Source organism: Manis pentadactyla, chromosome 2, assembly GCF_030020395.1.
Source record: "Manis pentadactyla isolate mManPen7 chromosome 2, mManPen7.hap1, whole genome shotgun sequence".
Taxonomy (NCBI): Eukaryota; Metazoa; Chordata; class Mammalia; order Pholidota; family Manidae; genus Manis; species Manis pentadactyla.
In genome coordinates this window covers 170,327,394-170,344,389 of record NC_080020.1, presented here as the reverse complement: position 1 = coordinate 170,344,389, position 16,996 = coordinate 170,327,394, and positions in this window count along the sequence as shown.

Sequence of the window (16,996 nt, the reverse complement as noted above, 5' to 3'; positions counted from 1 at the left end):
CGTTACTAAAGTTTGAAAAAATGTATAACGCACCACTTCCATTTCATTTCTCTTCTCTACTTGTTTATTTCATAATCCTCTGGCTGATAACAATTTTTGGAACAATCCAGAAGAACAAACCAATGTACTACAGAAAAAGACTGCTAAATAAGATTGCTCACCTAATTTAGCAGTTGTGAGAACTTTAAATAAATTTTACATAACTATCAAGAATTTCTGTGAATCATTGGAAATTGATATTTTCAGAAATATTTCTTGATTTTAGATTATCTGACAAAATATTAATAAATAAGGAGGGCTTTTCATATGAATACCAAATATAATTTGAGAAAGATCTATGAGCAGGCAATCACAGGCAACTGCCTAATTACTAGGACTTCTCAAGGAACAGAAAGGGATGATATGTCCCCCAATATATCCATTTCTCATTAACTGATATCTGAATTTCTATTTGAGAAATGTATACCTCTGGCTTAAGGCTTGATACTTATTAAAATGCAAATGAACACCAAAAGAGGCAATATTATTTGGTTAATGAGAGGTATAAAAATATCTAAAGAAATAAACATAAATGATACACATATAATTTATTCACAATAGTGTAGTTTACATAGAAATAAAAATGCCACCTAAATAGTCAATGATAGAGGATTTCAAGAAAAATTATTCATGAAATAGAGCACATGCTGACATTAAAATTAAAATTGCTAACAGGAAATGATGACCCCAATATATAAAGTACAAAGGGTAGGGGCAGACAACATAGGTATTACAGGCTGATGAAAAAGAGTCTATTTCTGTATATATTTTTATTTACATGTAGGCAAAATAAATATAAAGAACAGATTTTCCTAGAGATGAATTTTAGATGTATTTCATTCCATCTTTAATGATTTTTAATATTTTTAAATATGATGAATACATTGTACATGTGATACATGTATGAATGTATAAACACCTTTGAATATATACCAGAACAGCTTTTGATAGTTGCTTGGAGAATCTTATGATATTAACCACATTTGTGGTGTAATGACAGCTAAAATGCAAGTTTTTTTTGAAGTACTAAGATCTAACAGATACTGTATTTCAAAGTAGATACTAAGTCATTTGTAGGTTTACAAAGAATATTATAAAAAAACAGGTAACTGGTCTCTTAAACACACTGTGAGGACCTAAAGGGGTCAAGAGAGTTGAAAGTCGTTGGGTAGAAGGTTTCTTTGCAAAGAGCTGCTCTGGTATTATCTTCATGTGAGCGCACACACACACACACAAACACACACACACACACACACACACACACACGCACACACCCTTCACCCAAGGGGGCCAGTGGGCAGGGAGTATGTCAGCTCTTCAGCTTAACATGTTAAAAAAAAAATAGACCACAGCCCCAGAATGACGGCACTTATGCTAAGCCCCATGTCACCACACTAAGACTTAATTATAATTTCAGTCCCTCCAGAAATGAAATCTTAAACCATTCGATCAGGAATCACCTGGTCAGCACTTGTGAGCTAACCTCCATGACAGACCCCAGCCACCCTCTGAAGGAAAGAGGCCTCGCCACAACCAATTCCCTTTTTGTTAGTGTGTCCTCCTTGTCACCTCCCTTCTGCCTATGAAGGTCTTTCATTTTGTACAGTTCTTCAGAGCTCCTTTCTTTCTGAGAGATGGGATGTTGCCTGATTCATGAATGGCTGAATAAAGCCAATATGATCTTAAAAATTCACTCAGTTGAATTGTGTTCTTTTAACAGTTTTAGTGGCACTGATGGCATCCAAAGGAGACTTCTGACAGGTTTGCGGACAATGAGAAGCACAGGACCGGAACCCATTAACTCTGAGTTCTCTTTATCACTGTTTCCAAGGGCCATGCATCAGTTCCTCTAAATTCTAAGGTCCACTCTCCTTATGTCCAGCTCCTGATCTAATTGGCTTTCCAGTCCAGCATAGGTCAGCGTGGTTCCACCCAGGAGCTAGCAGATGGTTCCAAAAGGAATGTAAGCTCCTTGCCCCTTGATTCAGTCCCCAGATTCCATCTTGGGAACTGCTGGTAGTTTGGTCCACAGTTTACCATTAGATTGGAATCCCAGTCTATAGTACCCATATGCTGGTTTCTGCTGGTTCACTCCTTTCCCCAGGCACAGCTCCACGTTGGGAATTGTTGGTGATATAAACAAGGCCTTCTCTTTCCAGGTTACTGTTGGTTTTTGTTAATGTGTACATGAGGTAAAGGCTATTGCTAAAGGGAATCTCAGAAGCTAAAGCCACAAAATTAGTGGGCATGGGTCAAGTACCTTCAAAGTCGTGAGAGCACTTACCACCTAACTTCAATATTCCCATGGTAGGATAACCTGGTCACAGAACAGGTTAGATCGACATAGGTTACCCTCCAACCTCAAGAAAATTTCTCTGCAACATGGTACACTGTAATACACCACACAATCCCCAGCCCAGCAGCACAGCCCTCTTACATATTAATTTGGTCATGAGAGACCCAAGGCTTAACTAAAGAAATGGGATCCTAAAGTTCCAAAGAGTTGAGCATGCCCCCTTCCAGTGTACCTGCTTATTTTGTCTAAGAACTGTGGTCTCAGAAGCTATAGATATCTTCAGAAAGGGCAAAATTTTACTAAAGACAACCTAGAATTACAATAGCTATTATGGCAAATATTCCAATTAGACAAAATTGTTCATTTAAGTAGTATTAGAAGGCAAGGGTTTCCAAATCAGACAAAGTGAATGGGAAACCGATGTTACCTGGCATACCAAAGCCTCCAAAGGGCCTCAAAATTCTAAAATATCTTCATTGAAAGATTCATTGCAAAAGGCTAATGAAAAGTTAAATATATAAAAAGTACCTAAAACAAAAGAGTTTAAGACTGACGCAACTCCTACTGCTCCTCTCCATCCTCCTTTACTTGACACCTCATCCTATTAGTCTTCTGTCTCAATTGTCTTTCCACTCTGAAGAGACTGCATGACAGTAAGCAAAAGTTCGCCAAGTCAGTGGCCTTACAGACACTTCCCTGGCTACCTCTTGAAGGAGGTACCCTGTGTGGGCCCCTCCCAGGTTAATGGGACTCAGATTTTCTGGTAAACTGCTATGTTATTGGCTTAAACAGCAAAGGGGAATTGTCTAAGTCTTCTTTCTTATGGATACCTCTGGGAATGGCTCTGGATCATAGAAGGATATTTTCTGCACCCTCTTTGGAGATACCTCTTGGGTCCATAGGGTCATTCAGTAGTGCCAGGAATATTTGCTACTGGACCACACTGAAGATGACAAGATACTTGGAAGCAGCTCTCTGGTCAGATATTTGCCAAATTTGGGAGCTGATAATCAGAGCCTGATAGAAACTTTTTTTCTATGCCTTCTCCCCTGAGCTAACCATACCCAGAATGAAAGAAACATAATACGAAGACAAACCTCTAAATCTAGAACACAGAAATATTTTGATTTCCATCTTAGCTGAAGATCTTCTCACTGATAATAAAGGAGCAAACTGAGGGTAATATAACTGGAAGAGTGGTTCAGCTTCTTGATGTTATTTAGGCTGCAACCCAGTCCTTTGAGGAATTAAATAAGCAACTGTCCTCATCTTACAAATCTTTGCAAAACCAGAAATGCAGCTCTAGAAACAATTCAAAGTCCAACTTTCCATTTCACCAATCCAAAATCCTCACCTATTCATCTTAAAAGGCCTGAAAGTATTGTACAAATTCTGGCCTTTGGAAACAAATGTGCTCCTTGGAAGAACTTGTATTCTTTCACTGGGCCTTTGAGATAAAAATATTCTACCAGTCTTCAGGAACTTTTATCTAGACCATCTCTTTGAAATACACACTTCAAGAAGGTAATTCTTATCAGTAGGGGAAAAAAAAAAAAGGAAAGGCTATTTGGAACATAGGGAAATGAAAAATAATTAAATGTCTTCACCAAAATATTATTAAAAATCTTTAACCATCAGAGCAGGTAACCTGAACTTATTCCATTTGTCACAAACACTATTTGGATCCAATTGCTCTTTTATAAATGAGTGATATTTGCCCTATCACACTCATATGGCTAAAATTTTTAAACAAAAGCTATAAGATCTCTGTTTGTTTCTGCTTGTACGATGAATGTATGATATTTTTCTAACTCTGGATGGTATTGCTAAAATTAATCTGTAAAGAGCTCTAATTAATTGGTTTAAAAACAAACAAGCACTATATAAATTAAGTATTGTCTCAGAAATACAAAACATAATCCAAAGTCTTTTTCAAGTTCACATTATCTAAGATAATCTTCAGTAAATAAAAGCTGATTTAAGTTTGTTGGTTTAAGTAAAATAGACACGTCTTCAGAGTCATCAACACTGAAAATAATGCAGGCGTACAACTTTTATTCTACCTGGGTTTATAGTCAAATAAGTTCATGTTATGTCTGTTACAAAATTTGTCAGCAAGAAAAGCAGCTTGGGATGATGGTTGATTTTGTGTAATGTCTCATTAAGTTTTTGTGGGGTCTAAAAATCATTGTTAGGAGCAAATAAATTATACAGATATTGTGGGATAAGAGTTTTTAGATGAACTTTTCAGCAATAATTATGTGCTATGCTATTTCCACTTAATAGTTTCCAAAAATATTTTTGAAACCTTAACTTGAAATCTTAACTTGAAACCTTAGAGTTTTGCTAAGTCAAATTAAATGATGGATAGTCACTGAATATCTAGATCATTTCCAAAAGAAATAAAATAATGAAACATTAATTTTTTGAACACAGGTTTATCTACTTTTGGCTTCATAGTACCAAGAAACTTAAGATATTTTGGTCTATTGGTAAACATATTTTGTGCCACATTGAAAAATTGTGCTAAGGGGAATCATGTTTCTAGAAATAGTGAAATTTAATCCAGAGAATGCTAGTGTAACAGAGCATACACAATTGCTTACTTCTTAGTTTTCAATAGAAATAAAGTATTTTAAAGGTTAAGAAGCCTAATCAACATATGCAACTAAAACTACTTAGAAACAATAAGGGTATAAGAAAACAACTGTGTATGAGAAGTAGGTAAGGAACATGGAATGATTAATTGTTCCAGAATGAGAAAGAGGGAAAAAAATAGGACAAAATTGTAGAAGGTGTGTGGAAAAGGAATCTTGGGAAAGGAATTATATCTGTCACCAAGCTGGCTAAGATTGGAATTAATTTATTAAAGTTTTTTCTTTTAAGTTTTAATATCAAGCTCACTCCGGTGAAAAATTAGAATTTGTTTTTCTCTCTGTTAAAAAGACAAAGTTTTCTTAGTTGGTCTGCTTTTGATAATAGACTATGAAGGTTTCTCAACCTTTTGAGATTACTTAAGAAAACCCAATATTCTCAGTATTAAGAGAACTAAGTTTTCCTCACAACTATGTAGCTTTCTTTATTTGCCATTAACATCTTTTACTACCAGTCTGGTTAAATGGATATTTTTGACAACTTCCTCAAATTAAATTCCAAATGAATCTTTGACTGTAAACTAACTTTTGGATTTTCAAGAGGGTCCCTAGAACATGTCAAAAGATTTGTTCTCTCTCCCTACAAAGAGACTTTTTTAACTAATAAGGATTATTTGATATGCCAAATTATATAAGCATGTCAAATAAGAAGTGAATACTAAACTTTTAGGTTATAGTTGTAGAAATATATATTATTAATATAAGTGTTCCACAAATTGCATGAAATTCCTAGAAATCTGATGTCTTAGTATATTATTAGTTATTACTTCTAATTTTCACCTTAAAATGTATGACACAGAAATAACCAAACTTCCTTGTTAATTTCTTTATAATAAACTCTCATCAGACACTGAACCACACACAGCCATTTTTAAGTCTTTTGTCGTTTACAGAGAGTTATTGTTTTGCTCTGATGCTTTTGCAAAAGTGAGTTCCATGGAAAAGATCCTGACAAGCACGCTTGTCTACTAATACTGGTAAATTACAAGAGCTCAAAACTTGCTGCATTTTTCACAACTGCAGAAGGCTCCAAATGACATCTGGTTCTCTATGAACACTGGAGACTGCAAAACCAAAGGGACTGGGAAGAGAAGGAGCTGACATTAAGGTAGGCTGCATACTCCCAATGTGCCAGATCAAGAATGTTTCTCTCCATTCCTCCTTCACTTTCTGACCATCCTTACTTAATTCTCACACCATGAAAGCCGTCTATGAATCTTTTGTCCACCATCTGCCTTGCTCTGGCCTGGAAAGACAACGCCATTTTTTTTTTTACATATATCAGGCCATTGCAAAGGGGGTAATCCAACTTGCAAATGCGTGTTGGATTTGCTGTGATGCTGGTGATCTTTTATAGTTCTGCCCATCACATATTTCTCCCTTCATTCCAATGCCTCAGTTTCTCTGGAACAAACTCAGTCCCCTGTCTATTGTGTCAGACTCTCTAACCCTGGAGGTCTCTTACCCTATGTTTGATTAACTACCCCAAGCCCTGGGAAATTTGTGTCCAGGCACTGTACTTAAAAAAAAAAAAAAAAGGAACACAGGGCAAGGGTGACCAGAATAAAACCAACTGTGTGGTCTAAAGACCTTTAAATTTTACTGGCCTCCATGGCTGTAACCTTTCCAGTCCTGAGCCACAGATACAAACGGAAATTACCAGGAGGTGTTCATGATTCAAAGTCAGCTTCCCTTGGTATATCTGCTCCCCTGTCTAGGAGTAAGTACAAATGAGCTACAATCAGGAACCTCTCCTTAACTTTGAAGATATGGGAGAATCTGCCCCTAAGCAATAGCTGCCCAACAAAAATCTCTGGACTCTCCGGCCAAAGTTGTTCTTGATACTAGAACAGCCTTTGATTATGTTTTAGCTGAGCAAGACATCTGTGGCTGTAGTTAATACCACTTCCTGCACCTGGATTAACATTGATGGGAGAGTTGGAACTCAGCTACATAAGATAACTGACTCGGCTTAAGAAAATGATTCTCCCAGTGGGGTCTTCCTTCTGACTTACTTGATTCTGATTGGTTTGGGTCTTGGGGACTGCAGCTCCAACGTGCATGCCAGGACTGGGAATTATCCTGTTTGTTATAATCATAATAGTCTTCCTAGTGTTCTGTATTCTATTAAAAGTTTTAAATGCATGTCTGTAGCCACTAATCACCATGTAAATGATCACTCTAAGACTGGAACATTAGGAAAGGAACAAAGAGAATGACAGACTTAAAGACTGTGAACCAGAAGCTGTAATCTATGAATACCATAGAGAGTCAACAGACAGACATCAATAACCTGTGAAAACCACATAGAGGATCAGCAGAAACTGCGAGAACCTCACAGCAGTAGTTGGGAGTCATGCTAATGCCTAACACTGTGATTACATTTCTCAGTTAGGCTGTGTCTGAAACAAAGGGGAGAATTGTTAAAAACAAGACAACAGACCCAAAACTGAGTCACTTATGCCAAGTCCCACATCAGCAAACCAAGACTTAATTACAGTTTCAGTCTCACCCAGAACTGGAAACAAACCATCCCATCAGGAATCACGTGGTCAGCACTCATGACGTGAACTCCTTGACACACCCCAGCCGTTCTCTAAAGGAAAGCGGCCCCCCACAACCAGCCCACTTCTTGCTAATGTGAGTTCCTTGTTCGCAACCCCTTCTGCCTATAAAAGTCTGTCAATTTGTACAGCTCCTCGGAGCTCCTTTCCATCTGCTAGAAGGGATGCTGCCCAATCCGTATTGTTGAGTAAAGTTGTAAGATCTTTAAAATTTACTCAGTTGTATTTTATTTTTCTGTTTCTTTAACAAGCAAAAGGGACTTCTCCAGGCTAGCTGAAGAGCTTGACCGGTGTTTCCAGCAGCAAGCACAGCACTAATGAATGGTAGCCAAGTCCTGTCTAAGAAATCCTGAAGATAGGAGATGGGTTTTCCAGAGCAAAGAAGAGTTCAAGTAGCATTAGGATTGCCTTTCACTTTCAGAGTTTGTCCGGATAAAAATTTGTGCAAGTGTTCTCCATGGAAGAGAGAGGAGCTGTGTGAGGGAGAGCATCTGCTCAAAGCCATTTTAAATCCTGGTGATAGCCCCAACAGAAAGAGTCTGTGTAAGTGCATTGCCCAAACAGACAGATGGATAAACAAAAACAACTAGAAACCCATCAAGTTGAGACAGGTACCATATGAAACAGAAAGTGCCATCCTCGTCATGGGAACTTGGGTCCCTCATTCCTACTGGGGGCTATTAAGGATCCATCAGTGTGTCTGTGAGAAAGAGAAATACCTTTTGACATTTGCTAGGCCAGACATCAAAAACATTTTTACAGTTGTACCACTCAACCAAGAAGTTTCAATGGGAAGGCCAGAAACAGGGAGGCATAAATGTGGGTGGGGGTAAGAAAGAGAATCTGACTGCACTTCCTCTTTTCTTCTAGGTAGCAGATGGCCCACCTGCAACTGGTCTCACACTGGAAGAGGGGGAAAATCCTTAATCTTTATAGGACACGTGAGGTACTGATTAATGTCGTGGACTTAATACTTTCATATACCAATTTGAGACTTTATGAACTAACAATATAATAGGACTTTTTGTTACCATATTTGGTAAACTCACTTTGATAATTTGAAACTGATCATGGTAGGAGTATTTACACCAAGGAAATCAGCAAAAGCTAAAATTTAAAGTGTGACTTACTGTTTCGTTGAGTGTTTAGACTTAAGAAAGTGACAGAGAAAATATTACCAATACAGATTAAACTTAGAGGTGTAATGTGTCTGTAGCCATTTAATTATAAGTAGCACAAATAATGAGAAAAATCCTTCCAGTATTTGAAAAATACTGTCTGAGTAAGCAAAGAAGTCATTTTGTATCATTGACAAACAAGCAAAATTCCAACAGAGGTCTTTTTTGTTTCACTTTTGTCTTACTCTTAATTAAACAAAAATATGAGACAGTATTCATGTTGTATTAATACTTGGAGAGCCAGCACAGTACTGTGCCTAGGGATCTACATATCTATAGCTCCAAGAATGAATTAATTTGAACACTAAGTGCTTGTTAAGTCCTGGTTTTAATCAATAAATCAAGTAATCAGTCAATTGCTATGATCACAATCAATGTCACTTTCAATACCATTAATACCTTCTTTCTTTCCTAAAACACTATTTGCTCTCTTCAATTATAAATGAAAAAGCTGTGTAAGTTAAGATATTAAAAGTTACAAATGAAAGAAATCTCGGCTCAAATTGAATGAAAATAAAATAGAAACTTATTTTAGTTTATGCACATGAAAATTCCACAATCCAATACAGCTTGAATCAGAAGTTAAAAGTATTGCTTGGAACTCTGGGAGCCAAGATGGCGGCGTGAGCAGAGCAGTGGAAATCTCCTCCCAAAACCACATATATCTATGAAAATATAACAAAGACAACTCTTCCTAGAATAAAGACCAGAGGACACACGACAACATCCAGACCACATCCGCACCTGAGAGAACCCAGCGCCTCGCGAAGGGGGTAAGATACAAGCCCCGGCCCGGAGGGAACCGAGCGCCCCTCCCCCCAGCTCCCGGCGGGAGAAGAATAGGCAGAGCGGGAGGGAGACGGAGCCCAGGACTGCCGCACACCCAGCCCCAGCCATCCGGGCCAGAGCACAGACACAGTGCGTGCGCGGGGCCCTGGATACTAGGGAAACAGGGCAGCAAGAATGGTGAGTGGGCACCGGAGGCCTGGCGCCGGAGGACATAAGAAAAGTGAGAGGCCATTTTTTTTTTTTCTGTTTTGTTCTGCCGAGCACTTTTTGGAAGTCTTAAAGGGATAGGGACCCCAAAAATAGGCAAACAGGGCAGCAAGACCAGTGAGCAGATACCTGAGGCTGGCTCTGGAGAATAAAGACAAACGAACGACCATTTTTTTATTATTATTATTATTTTTTTTAATTTTTAAATTTTTTTTTTTTTTTTTTGTGGTCATTTTGTTTTGGCAGGTGCTTTTTGGAAGTCTTAAAGGGGCAGGGTGGGACACTTAATTCAGAGGTAGGGAATCCGGGGATCTCTGGGCACCCTAATCCCCTGGGCTGCAGGGAGCAGGGAGGCCCCTTATGAGATAAATAGCCTCCCTGCGGCTCCCCCTCCAACGCGACTCCACCACTTTGGAGCAGCCGCCCGAACCAGGCCACGCCCACAGCAACAGCGGAGATTAACTCCATAGCAGCCGGGCAGGAAGCAGAAGCCCTGTCTGCGCGCAGCTGCCCAGAACAAGCCACTAGAGGTCGCTGTTCTCCCAGGAGAGGAAGGCCACAAACCAACAAGAAGGAAAGGTCTTCCAGCCGTCACTTGTCCCAGCTCTGCAAACTATTCCTATCACCATGAAAAGGCAAAATTACAGGCAGACAAAAATCACAGAGACAACACCAGAGAAGAAGATAGACCTAACCAGTCTTCCTGATAAAGAATTCAAAATAAAAATCATAAACATGCTGACAGAGATGCAGAGAAATACGTAAGAGAAATGGGATGAAGTCCGGAGGGAGATCACAGATGCCAGAAAGGAGATTACAGAAATGAAACAAACTCTGGAAGGGTTTATAAGCAGAATGGATAGGATGCAAGAGGCCATTGATGGAATAGAAACCAGAGAACAGGAATGCATTGAAGCTGACATAGAGAGAGATAAAAGGATCTCCAGGAATGAAACAATATTAAGAGAACTGTGTGACTAATCAAAAAGGAACAATATCCGTATTAAAGGGGTACCAGAAGAAGAAGAGAGAGGAAAAGGGATGGAAAGTATCTTGGAAGAAATAATTGCTGAAAACTTCCCCAAACTGGGGGAGGAAATAATCGAACAGACCATAGAAATACACAGAACCCCCAAAAGAAAGGATCCAAGGAGGACAACACCAAGACACATAATAAATAAAATGGCAAAGATCAAGGACAAGGAAGGAGTTTTAAAGGCAGCTAGAGAGAAAAAGGTCACCTATAAAGGAAAACCCATCAGGCTAACATCAGACTTTTCGACAGAAACCCTACAGGCCAGAAGAGAATGGCATGATATATTTAATGCAATGAAACAGAAGGAACTTGAACCAAGGATACTGTATCCAGCATGACTATCATTTAAATATGACGGTGGGATTAAACAATTCCCAGACAAACAAAAGCTGAGGGAATTTGCTTCCCACAAACCACCTCTACAGGACATCTTACAGGGACTGTTCTAGATGGGAGCACTCCTAGAAAGAGCACAGAACAAAACACCCAACATATGAAGAATGGAGGAGGAGGAATAAGAAGGGGGAGAAGAAAAGAATCTCCAGACAGTGAATATAACAGCTCAATAGCGAGCTGAGTTAGGCAGAAAGATACTAAAGAGGCTAACCTTGAACCTTTGGTAACCATGAATTTAAAGCCTGGAATGGCAATAAGTACATATCATTCAATAGTCACCCTAAATGTTAATGGACTGAATGCACCAATCAAAAGACACAGAGTAATAGGATGGATAAAAAAGCAAGACCAATCTATATGCTGCTTACAAGAAACTCACCTCAAACCCAAAGACATGTAAAGACTAACAGTCAAGGGATGGAAAAACATATTTCAGGCAAACAACAGTGAGAAGAAAGGAGGGGTTGCAGTACTAATATCAGACAAAATAGACTTCAAAACAAAGAAAGTAACAAGAGATAAAGAAGGACACTACATAATGATAAAGGGCTCACTCCAACAAGAGGATATAACCATTCTAAATATATATGCACCCAACACAGGAGCACCAGCATATGTGAAACAAATGCTAACAGAACTAAAGGGGGAAATAGACTGCAATGCATTCATTCTAGGAGACTTCAACACACCACTCACCCCAAAGGATAGATCCACCGGGCAGAAAATAAGTAAGGACACGGAAGCACTGAACAACACAGTAGAGCAGATGGACCTAATAGACATCTATAGAACTCTACATCCAAAAGCAACAGGATACATATTCTTCTCAAGTGCACATGGAACATTCTCCAGAATAGACCACATACTAGGCCACAAAAAGAGCCTCAGTAAATTCCAAAAGATTGAAATCCGACCAACCAACTTTTCAGACCACAAAGGCATAAAACAAGAAATAAACTGTACAAAGAAAGCAAAAAGGCTCATAAAGGCTCACAAACACATGGAGGCTTAACAACACGCTCCTAAATAATCAATGGATCAATGACCAAATCAAAATGGAGATCCAGCAATATATGGAAACAAATGACAACAACACCACTAAGCCCCAACTTCTGTGGGACACAGCAAAAGCAGTCTTAAGAGGAAAGTATATAGCAATCCAAGCATATTTAAACAAGGAAGAACAATCCCAAATGAATGGTCTAATGTCACAATTATCGAAATTGGAAAAAGAAGAACAATTGAGGCCTAAGGTCAGCAGAAGGAGGGACATAAAAAAGATCAGAGAAGAAATAAATAAAATTGAGAAGAATAAAACAATAGCAAAAATGAATGAAACCAATAGCTGGTTCTTTGAGAAAATAAATAAAAATAGATAAGCCTCTAGCCAGACTTGTTAAGAGGAAAAGAGAGTCAGCACAAATCAACAGTATCAGAAATGAGAAAGGAAAAATCACGACAGACCCCACAGAAATACAAAGAATTATTAGAGACTACTATGAAAACCTATATGCTAACAAGCTGGGAAACCTAGGAGAAATGGACAACTTCCTAGAAAAATACAACCTTCCAAGACTGACCCAGAAAGAAACAGAAAATCTAAACAGACCAATCACCAGCAACGAAATTGAAGCGGTAATCAAAAAACTACCCAAGAACAAAACCCCTGGGCCATATAGATTTACCTCGGAATTTTATCAGACATACAGGGAAGACATAGTACCAATTCTCCTTAAAGTTTTCCAAAAAATAGAAGACGAGGAGATACTTCCAAACTCATTCTATGAAGCTAACATCACCCTAACACCAAAACCAGGCAAAGACCCCACCAAAAATTAAAACTACAGACCAATATCCCTGATGAACGTAGAAGCAAAAATACTCAACAAAATATTAGCAAACCGAATTCAAAAATACATCAAAAGGATCATACACCATGACCAAGTGGGATTCATCCCAGGGATGCAAGGATGGTACAACATTCGAAAGTCCATCAACACCATCCACCACATCAACAAAAAAAAGAAGACAAAAACCACATGATCATCTCCATAGATGCTGAAAAAGCATTTGACAAAATTCAACATCCATTCATGATAAAAACTCTCAGCAAAATGGGAATAGAGGGCAAGTACCTCAACATAATAAGGCCATCTATGATAAACCCACAGCCAACATTATATTGAACAGCGAGAAGCTGAAAGCATTTCCTCTTAGATCGGGAACTAGACAGGGATGCCCACTATCACCACTGTTATTTAACATAGTACTGGAGGTCCTAGCCACGGCAATCAGACAAAACAAAAAAATTCAAGTAATCCAGATGGGTAAAGAAGAAGTTAAACTGTCACTACTTGCAGATGACATGATACTGTACATAAAAAGCCCTAAAGACTTCACCCCAAAACTACTAGAACTGATATCGGAATACAGCAAAGTTGCAGGATACAAAATCAACACACAGAAATCTGTGGCTTTCCTATACACTAACAATGAACCAACAGAAAGAGAAATCAGGAAAACAACTCCATTCACAATTGCATCAAAAAAAATAAAACACCTAGGAATAAACCTAACCAAAGAAGTGAAAGACTTCTACTCTGAAAACTACTAGTCACTCTTAAGAGAAATTAAAGGGGACACTAACAGATGGAAACTCATCCCATGCTCGTGGCTAGGAAGAATTAATATCGTCAAAATGGCCATCCTGTCCAAAGCAATATACAGATTTGATGCAATCCCTATGAAACTACCAGCAACATTCTTCAATGAACTGAAACAAATAATTCAAAAATTCATATGGAAACACCAAAGACCCCGAATAGCCAAAGCAATCCTGAGAAAGAAGAATAAAGTAGGGGGGATCTCACTCCCCAACTTCAAGCTCTACTATAAAGCCACAGTAATCAAGACAATTTGATACTGGCACAAGAACAGAGCCACAGACCAGTGGAATAGAATAGAGACTCCAGACATTAACCCAGACATATATGGTCAATTAATATTTGATAAAGGAGCCATGGACATACAATGGCGAAATGACAGTCTCTTCAACAGATGGTGCTGGCAAAACTGGACAGCTACATGTAGGAGAATGAAACTGGACCATTGTCTAACCCCATATACAAAAGTAAACTCAAAATGGATCAAAGACCTGAATGTAAGTCATGAAACCATTAAACTCTTGGAAGAGAATATAGGCAAAAACCTCTTAGACATAAACATGAGTGACTTCTTCTTGAACATATCTCCCCGGGCAAGGAAAACAACAGCAAAAGTGAATAAGTGGGACTATATTAAGCTGAAAAGCTTCTGTACAGCAAAAGATACAATCAATAGAACAAAAAGGAACCCTACAGCATGGGAGAATATATTTGAAAATGACACATCCGATAAAGGCTTGACGTCCAGAATATATAAAGAGCTCACATGCCTCAACAAACAAAAAACAAATAACCCAATTAAAAAATGGGCAGAGGAACTTAACAGACGGTTTTCCAAAAAAGAAATACAGATGGCCAACAGACACATGAAAAGATGCTCCACATCGCTAATTATCAGACAAATGCAAATTAAAACTACAATGAGGTATCACCTCACACCAGTAAGGATGGCTGCCATCCAAAAGACAAACAACAACAAATGTTGGCGAGGCTGTGGAGAAAGGGGAACCCTCCTACACTGCTGGTGGGAATGTAAATTAGTTCAACCATTGTGGAAAGCAGTATGGAGGTACATCAAAATGCTCAAAACAGACTTACCATTTGACCCAGGAATTGCACTCCTAGGAATTTACCCTAAGAATGCAGCAATCAAGTTTGAGAAAGACCAATGCACCCCTATGTTTATCGCAGTGGAGAAAGAGAAATACCAAATCATTTCACTCATCTGTGGAATATAACTACAAAGGAAAAACTGAAGGAACAAAACAGCAGCAGAATCACAGAACTCAAGAATGGACTAACAGGTACCAAAGGGAAAGGGACTGGGGAGGATGGGTGGGAAGGGAGGGATAAGGGGAGGGAAGAAGAAGGGGGGTATTAAGATTAGCATGCATGGGGGGGTGGGAGAAAGGGGAGGGCTGTATAACACAGAGAAGGCAAGTAGTGATTCTACAACATTTTGCTATGCTGATGGACAGTGACTATAAAGGGGTTTATAGGGGGGACCTGGTATAGGGGAGAGCCTAGTAAACATAATATTCATCATGTAAGTGTAGATTAATGATACCAAAAAAAAAAAAGAAGCAGTTCCTGTGTGGTGACCTCCAATGAGTTCTACACAAGGGTACAAAGGGCATATAAAAGTGTAGTCAAAGGGCCTGTTTGTGTTTATACAGAGGATCAAAACCTAATTTGGCTACCCCGAAAATCAATTAAGATACGATATGAAAAAGAACTTTCAACATCAGCACGCTCTGGAAGACTCATGCCAGAAGATGATCATCAAAAAACCCCAACAAAGATCCACCCACTGCTACAGGTATAGATGCACTCATCCAACCAGTTCCTGGACTTGCCATGGGAATGAAGAAGGAGATATCTAAGCTGGCCTGTGAATACAGTAAAACAACAAATTTGACTGGATCTATACTGTTGGAACTCAACCAAGAATTAGGAGAAGTGCAAATTGTAGCACTCCAAAATCTTACAACTACAGACTATTTACTGTTAAACGAACATATGGGATGTGAACAGTTCCCAGGAATGGGTTGTTATAATTTGTCTGATTTCTCTCAGAGTGTTCAAGTTCAGTTGGACAATATCTACCATATCATAGATAACTTTTCACAAATGCCTAAGGTGCCTAACTGGTTTTCTTGGTTTCACTGGAGATGGATGGTAATTACAGGTATGCTTTGGTTATGTAACTGTACTCCTATTGTGTTAATGTGTGTGCGCAATTTAATTAGTAGTTTAAAGCCTATACATGCTGAAGTTACTCTACAAGAAGATATGTCAAAGAAATAATCAATCTTCTCATTTTTTTTCCCGCCTGCTACTTCTATAGCTTTTCTTTTTCCTTCCTAACTACAACCCTTAAATAGAATTCCTGCCTCATATCGAATTTACCAAGTATCATAATTCTTCCAAGTGGTAAAGACACCTCAAGACAAATGCTGGGCATAGAAGCCACAGGGCATAAATACGCAAAGAATTAAAAAGCTAAACTTTTCAAACAATAAGGCTTCTCTCTCACTTACCAACTTAACATTTCCCTTTATGGCCCTGGAAGATGACTGGTTAGCTAGAGACGGGTAAGATTCCTCAAGGGAGGAACAACCTATGACAGGCACAGTGGCAAGGGGGCCATCAGATGAGAAAAAGGGGGATCAACAGAGGTGAGGCTTAGAACCTCCCCCACCCCCACCCCCGCTGTTCTGAGAGAAATCTTCTGCATACGTGGATGTTTTACGGCCCTTGTCTAGCTTGGATTCACACATAGTCTACAGGCACACACCTGATCATCTACATTTGCTCTCTTACAACACTAAACTATGTTTTCTACCTTTATCTTGTATCTACCTACCACTTCAGCATTTTATTAAAAATAATAATAATAAAGAGAGAAATGTGGTATCCACATGTAAATCAAGTATAAAAATCAAATGAGTATTCATATTTGAACTGACTGTTTATAGTTCATAATGCATGAGCAAAACCGAAAGTTTCTGTGATGACTGCCCTTGTACTGTTCACCATGTAACTTATTCACTATGAGAATTTGTTCTCCATGTAAGAACTTGTTCGTTATGCTTCAGAAGATTGGAGACTGACGAAAATTAGGCTTGGGGTGGATTGATGATTGTGCATTGAGCATTGACCCCCCTATACAGA